Raw genomic sequence first — 8,520 nt, 5'->3', positions numbered from 1 at the left:
GACTGCCTGCCGCGCATCGTGATTTTAAGCAACTTTGGCTCGATTTTCCCGAACTTAGGGGAAATGTTCCAGTCCCGGGGACTCTAAGCTAACTCCTAATGGCCTTAGTTTTCAGTGAAATGGACACAGGTAAAAGGAGCGCACGCTCGGTGTCGAGCTTCTAGACCGAAATATAGCCCCATTTCATTTTAAGACTGAAAGAGTATCCGAGACCTACTTACGCGCATCGTGAATTTGACCTTCATTGGCTCGATTTGCCGGAACTTATAAAATATTTTCCACTCCCGGGGACTCTACCCTAACTCGTGATGGCCTTAGTTTTCAGTGAAATGGACACAGGTAAAAGGAGCTCGCGCTTGGTGTCGAGCTTCAAGGCCGAAATCTAGCCCCACTTTATTTTAAAACTGAAAGAGTAGCCAAGACGGCCTTACGCGCCTCGTGATTTTGAGCAACTTCGCCTCGATTTGCCGGAAATTGGGGGATATTTTTCAGTCCCGGGAACTCTAAACTAACTCTTGATGACCTTATGTTTCAGTGAAATGGACACAGCAAAACTTTTTGAACGTTCACTTTCGAGCTTCTGGGCAGAAATATAGCCCCACTTCACATTAAGACTGAAAGAGTAGCCGAGACCGCCTTACGCGCATCGTGATTTTGACCAACTTCGGCTCGATTCCCGAGTAGCAGGTTCGATTTGCCGAAACTTGGGAGATATTTTCCAGTCCCGGGGACTATAAACTAACTCCTGATGGCCTTGGTTTTCAGTGAAATGAACACAGGTAAAAGGAGCGCACGCTAGGTGTCGAGCTTCTAGGCCGAAATATAGCTCCACTTCATTTTAAGACTGAAAGAATAGCCGAGACCGCCTTACGCGCATCGTGATTTTGAGCAACTTTGGCTCGATTTGCCGGAACTTGGGGGATATTTTCCAGTCTTGGTGACTCTAAACTAACTCCTGATTGCCTTACTTTTCAGTGAAATGGACACAGGTAAAAGGAGCGCACGCTCGGTGTCGACCTTCTAGGCCGAATTATAGCTTCACTTCATTTTAAGACTGAAAAAGTAGCCGAGACCGCCTTACGCGCATCGTGATTTTGAGCAACTTTGGCTCGATTTGCCGAAACTTGAATGGTATTTTCCAGTCCCGGGGACTCTAAATTAACTATTGATTTGCCTTAGTTTTCAGTGAAATGGACACAGGTAAAAGGAGCGCACGCTCGGTGTCGACCTTCTAGGCCGAATTATAGCCCCACTTCATTTTAAGACTGAAAGAGTAGCCGAGACCGCCTTACGCGCATCGTGATTTTGACCAACTACAGCTCGATTTGCCGGAACTTGGGGAATATTTTCCAGTCCCGGGGACTCTAAACTAACTCCGATGGCCTTAGTTTTCAGTGAAAGGGACACAGGTAAAAGGAGCGCAAGCTCGGTGTCGAGCTTCTACGCCGAAATATAGCCGCACTTTATTTTAAGACTGAAAGAGTAGCCGTGACCGCCTTACCCGCATCCTTATTTTGAGCAACTTTGCCTCGATTTGCCGAGACTTGGGGTGTATTTTCCAGTCTCAGGGATACTAAACTAAGTGCTGATGGCGTTATTTTTTAGTGAAATGGACACAGGTAAAAGGAGCGCACGCTCGGTGTCGCGCTTCTAGGCCGAAATATAGCCCCACTTCCTTTTAAGACTGAAAGAGTAGACGAAACCGATTTACGCGCATCGTGATTTTGAGCCACTATGGCTTGATTTGCCGAAACTTGGGGGATAGTTTCAAGTCCCGGGGACTCTAAACTAACTCCTGATGCCCTTATTTTTTAGTGAAATGGACACAGGTAAAAAGAGCGCACGCTCGGTCTCGAGTTTCTAGGCCGAAATATAGCTCCATTTCATTTTAAGACTGAAAGAGTAGCCGAGACCGCCTTACGCGCATCGTGATTTTGAGCAACTTTGGCTCGATTTGCCGGAACTTGGGGGATATTTTCCAGTCCTGGGGACTCTAAACTAACTCCTGATTGTCTTAGTTTTCAGTGAAAAGGACAGAGGTAAATGGAGCGCACGCTTGGTGTCGAGCTTCTAGGCCGAAATATAGCTCCACTTTATTTTACGACTGAAAGATCAGAAGAAACCGACTTACGCACATCGTGATTTTGAGCCACTATGGCTCGATTTGCCGAGACTTAGGGGATATTTTCCGGTCCCGGGGACTGTAAACTAACTGCTGATGGCCTTAGTTTTCAGTGAAATGGACAATGGTAAAAGAAGTGGACGCTCAGTGTCGGGCTTCTAGGCCGAAATATAGCCCCACTTTAATTTTAATGCTGAAAGAGTAGACGAAACCGACTTACGCGCATCGTGATTTTGAGCCACTATGGCTCGATTTGCCGAAACTTAGGGGATATATTCCAGTGCCGGAGACTCTAAACTAACTACCGATAGCCTTAGTTTTCAGTGAAATGGACAGAGGTAAAAGAGAGGCACGCTCGGTGTCGAGCTTCTGGGACGAAATATAGCCCCCCTTTATTTTAAGACTGAAAGAGCAGCCGAGAACGCCTTACGCGCATCGTGATTTTAAGCAACTTGGGCTCGATTTCCCAGAACTTGGGGGATATTTCCAGTCTCGGGGACTCTAACCTAACTCCTGATTGCCTTGGTTTGCAGTGAAACGGACACAGCAAAACTTTTTGAACCCTCACTTTCGAGCTTCTGGGACGAAATATAGCCCCACTTCACTTTGAGACTGAAAGCGTAGCCGAGACCGCGTTGCGCACATCGTGATTTTGACCAACTTTAGCTGGATTTCCCGGAACTTGGGGGATATTTTCCAGTCCCAGGGACTCTAAACTAACGCCTGATGACCTTAGTTTTCAGTGAAATGGACACAGGTAAAAGGAGCGCACGCTCGGTGTCGTGCTTCTAGGCCGAAAGATAGTCCCACTTCATTTTAACACTCAAAGAGTAGACGAAACCACCTTATGTGCATCGTGATGTTAAGCAACTTTGGCTCCATTTGCGGGAACTTCGGGGATATTTTCCAGTCCCGAAGACTCTAAACTACCTCCTGATGGCCTTAGATTTAAGCGAAATGGACAAAGGTAAAAGGAGCGCACGCTCGGTGTCGAGCTTCTGGGCCGAAATATAGCCTTACTATATTTTAAGACTGAAAGAGTAGACGAAACCGATTTACCCGCATTGTGATTTTGAGCAACTTTGGCTCGATTTGCCGAACTTGGGGGATATTTTCCAGTCCCGGGGACTCTAAACTAACTTATGATGGCCTTGGTTTCCAGAGAAATGGACACAGCTAAAATGATCGCACGCTCAGTTTCAGGCTTCTAGGCCGAAATATGGCCCCACTTCATTTTAAGACTGAAAGAGTAGCCGAGACCGCCTTACGCGCATCGTGATTTTGAGACACTTTGGCTGGATTACCGGGAACTTGGGGGATATTTTCTAGTCCCAGGGACTCTAAACTAACGCCTGATGACCTTAGTTTTCAGTGAAATGGACACAGGTAAAAGAAGCGCACGCTCGGTGTCGAGCTTCTAGGCCGAAAGATAGCCCCACTTCATTTTAACACTCAAAGAGTAGACGAAACCACCTTACGTGCATCGTGATGTTAAGCAACTTTGGCTCCATTTGCGGGAACTTCGGGGATATTTTCCAGTCCCGAAGACTCTAAACTACCTCCTGATGGCCTTAGTTTTAAGCGAAATGGACAAAGGTAAAAGGAGCGCACGCTCGGTGTCGTGCTTCTAGGCCGAAAGATAGCCCCACTTCATTTTAACACTCAAAGAGTAGACGAAACCACCTTATGTGCATCGTGATGTTAAGCAACTTTGGCTCCATTTGCGGGAACTTCGGGGATATTTTCCAGTCCCGAAGACTCTAAACTACCTCCTGATGGCCTTAGATTTAAGCGAAATGGACAAAGGTAAAAGGAGCGCACGCTCGGTGTCGAGCTTCTGGACCGAAATATAGCCTTACTATATTTTAAGACTGAAAGAGTAGACGAAACCGATTTACCCGCATTGTGATTTTGAGCAACTTTGGCTCGATTTGTCGCAACTTGGGGGATATTTTCCAGTCCCGGGGACTCTAAACTAATTCCTGATGGCCTTAGTTTTAAGTGAAATAGACACAGGTAAAAGGAGCGCACGCTCGGTGTCGAGCTTGTAGGCCGAAATATAGTCCCACTTCATTTTAAGACTGAAAGAGTAGCCGAGACCTACTTACGCGCATCGTGATTTTGACCCACTTTGGCTGGATTTGCCGAGACTTGGGGGATTTTTTCCAGTCCTGGGGAATCTAAACTAATTCCTCATGGCCTTAGTTTTTAGTGAAAAAGACACAGGTAAAAGGAGCGCACGTTCGGTGTCGAGCTTCTAGGTCGAAATATAGCCGCACTTTATTTTAAGACTGAAAGAGTAGTCGAGACCGCCTTACGCGCATCGTGATTTTGAGCAACTTCGGCTCAATTTGCCGGAACTTAGGGGATATTTTCCAGTCCCGGCAACTCTACACTACATCCTAATGGCCTTAGTTTTCAGTGAAATGGACACAGGTAAAAGGAGCGCACGCTCGGTTTCAAGCTTGTAGGTCGAAATATAGCCGCACTTCATTTTAAGACTGAAAAAGTAGCCGAGACCGCCTTACGCGCATCGTCTTTTTGAGCAACTTTGGCTCGACTTCCCGGAACTTGGGAGATATTTTCCAGTCCTTTGGACTCTAAACTAATTCCCAATGGCCTTAGTTTTCCGTGAAATGGAGAAAAGTAAAAGGAGCGCACGCTCGGTGTCGAGCTTCTAGGTCAAAATATAGCCCTACTTCATTTTCAGACTGAAAGAGTAGCCGAGACCGCCTTACGCGCATCGTGATTTTCAGCCACTTTTTCTCGATTTGCCGGAACTTGGGGGATCATCTCCAGTCCCAGGGACTCTAAACTAACTCAAGATGGCCTTAGTTTTCAGTGAAATGGACACAGGTAAAAGGAGGGCACGCTCGGTGTCGAGCTTCTAGGCCGAAATATAGCCGTACTTCATTTTAAGACTGAAAGATTAGCCGAGACGTCCTTACGTGCATCGTGATTTTGAGCAACTTGGGCTCCATTTCCCGGAACTTGGGGGATATTCTCCAGTCCAGGGGACTCTAAACTAACTCCTGATGGGCTTGGTTTGCAGTGAAATGCACACAGCAAAACTTTTTGAACTTTCACTTTGGAGCTTCGGGGCCGAAATACAGCCCCACTTCACTTTAAGACTGAAAGAGTAGCCGAGACCGTCTTACGCGCATCGTGATTTTGAGCAACTTTGGCTCGATTTGCCGGAACTTGGGGGATATTTTCCAGACCTGGGGACTCTAAACTAACTCCTGATTGGCTTAGTTTTCAGTGAAATGGACACAGCAAAACATTTTGAACGCTCACTTTCGAGATTCTGGGCCGAGATATAGCCCCACTTCACTTGAAGACTGAAAGAGTAGCCGAGACTGTTTTACGCGCATCGTGATTTTGACCAACTTTGGCTTGATTTCCCGGAACCTGGCAATATTTTCCAGTCCCGGGGACTCTAAACTAACTTGTGATGGCCTTGGTTTGCAGTGAAATGGACACAGCAAAACTTTTTGAACCCTCACTTTCGAGCTTTTGGGCCGAAATATAGCATCACTTCACTTTAAGACTAAAAGAGTAGCCGAGACCGCCTTACGCGCATCGTGATTTTGACCAACTTCGGCTCGATTTCCCGGAACTTGGGGGATATTTTGCAGTCCCGGTGTCGTGTCTTTTGTATGCGTGTCGACCGAAAATATTTTAAGAATGCCTGCTAGCACGTGAATTCGAACAATTGACAAGTCAAATGAACATCCATCGAATAGAATATCAATAGAATCCGACTGATGTGATAAGTTTCGCGTCCACGTGACATTTTGTTTTGAATAAGTGCGTTCAACTTTACTCTTTGAGAATTAGTATGTAAGTTAGTCCGCGAAGTTGGCGAGGAAAGTTTCGTAAGAGAGCTCAGAGAATTTCGAATCGAACGTAGATTGAGATGTGATGCGTAGGAACGCATATTAAGGCTAAGAAAAACTGTACGACGCTGAGGAATTCTGAGGTAAAGGTCAAGATCAAAACGTGGAGTTTTCATCCGGAAGGCCTTGGTTTGCAGTGAAATGCACACAGCAAAGCTTTTTGAACGCTCACTTTCGAGCCTCTGGGCCGAAATATAGCCCCACTTCGCTTTAAGAATGAAAGAGTAGCCGAGACCACCTTACGCGCATCGTGATTTTGACCAACTTCGGCTTGATTTGCCGGAACTTGGGGGATATTTTCCAGTCCCGGGGACTCTAAACTAACTCCTGAGGGCCTTGGTTTGCAGTGAAATGGACACAGCAAAACTTTTTGAGCGTTGACTTTGGAGCTTCTGGGCCGAAAGATAGCCCCAATTCTTTTTAAGACTGAAAAAGTAGGGGAGACCGCCTTGCGCACATCGTGATTTTGACCAACTTCGGCTCCATTTCCCGAAACTTGGGGGATATTTTCCAGTCCCGGGGACTCTAAACTAACTCCTGATGGCCTTGGTTTGCAGTGAAATGGACAGAGCAAAATGTTTTGAACGCTCACTTTCGAGCTTCTGGGCCAAAATATAGCCCCAATTCATTTTAAGACTGAAAGAGTAGCGGAGACCGCCTTACGCGCATCGTGATTTTGACCCACTTCGGCTCGATTTGCCGGAACTTGGGGGATATTTTCCAGTCTTGGTGACTCTAAATTAACTCCTGACGGTCTTAGCTTTCAGTGAAACGGACACAGGCAAAAGGAGCGCAGGTTCCGTGTCGAGGTTCTAGGCGGAAACAGAGCCCCATTTCATTTTAAGACTGAAAAAGTAGCCGAGACCGAATTACGCGCACCGTGATTTTAAGCAACTTTGGCTTGATTTGGCGGAACTTGAAATATATGTTTCTAGTCTCGGGGACTCTAAACTACCTCCTGATGGCTTTAGTTTTCAGTGAAATTGACACAGGCAAAAGAAGCGCACGCTCAATGTTGAGCTTCTTGGCCGAAATATAGCCCCACTTCATTTTATGACTGAAAAAGTGGCCGAGACCGCCTTACGCGCATCGTGATTTTGAAAAACTTTGGCTCGATTTGCCGGAACTTGGAGGATATTTTCCAGTCCCCGCGACTCTAAACTAACTCCTGATGGCCTTAGTTTTCAGTGAAATGGACACAGGCAAACGGAGCGCACGCTCGGTTTAAAGCTTCTATGCCGAAATATAGCCCCACTTTATTTTAAGACTGAAAGAGTAGCGAAGACCGCCTTACGCCCATGGTGATTTTGAGCAACATTGGCTCGATTTGCCGGAACTTGTGGGATATTTTCCAGCCCCGAGGACTCTAAACTAACTCCTGATGGCCTTAGCTTTCAGTGAAATAGACACAGATAAAAGGAGTGCACGCTCGGTGTCGAGCTCCTAGGCCGAAATAGAGCCCCACTTCATTTTAAGACTGAACGAGAAGCCGAGACCTCCTTTCGCGCATCGTGATTTTGAGCAGCTTTGGCTCGATTTGCCGGAACTTAGGGAATATTTTCCAGTCCCGGGGACTCTAAACTAACTCCTGATGGCCTTAGCTTTCAGTGAAATGGACACAGGTAAAAGGAGCGCACGCTCGGTGTCGAGCTCCTAGGCCGAAATAGAGCCCCACTTCATTTTAAGACTGGAAGAGTAGAGAAAACCGCCTTACGCGCATCGTGATTTTGAGCCACTATGGCTCGATTTGCCAGAACTTGGGGGATATTTTCGAGTCCCGGGGACTCTAAACTACCCCCTGATGGCCTTAGTTTTTAGTGAAATGGACACAAGTAAAAGGAGCGCACTCTCGGTGTCGAGCTTCTAGGTCGAAATATAGCCACACTTCATTTTAAACTGAAAGAGTAGTAGAGACCGCCTTACGCGCATAGTGATTTTGAGCCTTTTTGGCTCGATTTCCCGGAAGTTAGAGGATATTTTCCAGTCCGAGTGACTCCAAACTAACGCCGGATGGCCTTAGTTTTAAGTGAAATGGACAGAGGTAAAAGGAGCGCACGCTCGGTGTCGAGCTTCTAGGCCGAAATATAACCCCACTTCATTTAAGAGTCACTGTCTGAAAATATCGAGAATGGCTGGCCAGGTTAGAAAAATCGAAAATCCTGAAACTTTGCCTAAAGAATGCTTTTAGGGAGCCACTTTCGAAAATATTATTCCGATTTTCTTAGAATTTAAAGTCTTCGAGAAATTCGCAAAAAACGAAAATATAGCTTTTTGCCTTGTTAAATATGCAAAAGATATCTGGAAAATTGACAAAGTTTTCGGTATTCGCATTGAGACAATTTACAAAACTAGAACTCGGGGTAAACTTAGTCTAAAAGCTTTACTTTTCTTCTATCTAACAATAGGAAGTTTTAAATTTTTCAAGCATTTTGAAGGATTCCGTAGGCCGCTGAAGAATTGCCTTTTCAAGCCCCTATGAAAACGGCAAAAATTGCCTAG

The 8,520-nt window shown here is 46.0% G+C and overlaps 1 protein-coding gene and 1 long non-coding RNA gene across 2 annotated transcripts in view; one reads left to right on the top strand and one right to left on the bottom strand.

Annotated features, from left to right (window-relative positions):
• Window positions 1-8,520, bottom strand: part of LOC145496232 (uncharacterized) — a 448,310-nt gene that overhangs the window by 56,324 nt on the left and 383,466 nt on the right. The gene's annotated exons all lie outside the window — the stretch shown is intronic.
• The window catches only part of LOC145496263 (uncharacterized), a 427,898-nt gene that overhangs the window by 195,146 nt on the left and 224,232 nt on the right, over window positions 1-8,520 (top strand). The gene's annotated exons all lie outside the window — the stretch shown is intronic.

This window comes from Orbicella franksi, chromosome 8, assembly GCF_964199315.1.
Source record: "Orbicella franksi chromosome 8, jaOrbFran1.1, whole genome shotgun sequence".
Lineage (NCBI taxonomy): Eukaryota > Metazoa > Cnidaria > Anthozoa > Scleractinia > Merulinidae > Orbicella > Orbicella franksi.
Note: the sequence above shows the minus strand (reverse complement) of the source record. Positions and strands in the feature narration are given on the sequence as shown.